Source organism: Lupinus angustifolius, chromosome LG04 (genome assembly GCF_001865875.1).
Source record: "Lupinus angustifolius cultivar Tanjil chromosome LG04, LupAngTanjil_v1.0, whole genome shotgun sequence".
Taxonomy (NCBI): domain Eukaryota; kingdom Viridiplantae; phylum Streptophyta; class Magnoliopsida; order Fabales; family Fabaceae; genus Lupinus; species Lupinus angustifolius.
The window spans coordinates 15,443,542-15,444,047 of record NC_032012.1 but is presented as its reverse complement, the minus strand read 5'-3'; positions in this window follow the sequence as shown (position 1 = coordinate 15,444,047).

The following is a 506-nucleotide window of genomic DNA, read 5'->3' as shown; positions in this document are numbered from 1 at the left end:
TCCTCATCCTCACCCTATCCTAATTCTCATTCTCGTCCTCATCCTATCTTCCTCCTTATCCTCATCCTCTTCCTCATCCTCATCCTTATCCATATCCTATAGTCATCCTCATCCTCATCCTCATCCTCATCCTACCCTCTTCCTTATCCTCATCCACTTCCTCATCCTCGTCCTCATACTTTCATCATCCTCATCCACATCCTATCCTCATTCTCATTCTCGAGCCATTCCTATCCTCCTCCTATCCTCATCCTCATCCTCATCCTCATCGTCATCCTCATCCTCTTCCTCATCCTCATCCTCATTCTCACCCTCATCCGATCCTCATCATCATTCTCGTCCTCTTCCTCATCCTATCCTCCTCCTCATTCTCGTCCTCATCCTATCCTCATCCTACCCTCATCCTCATTGTCATTCTACTCCTCATCATATCCTTGCCCTCATCCTCATCCACATCCTATCCTTATCCTCATTCTCGTGCTAATCCTGTCCTCATCCTCATTCTC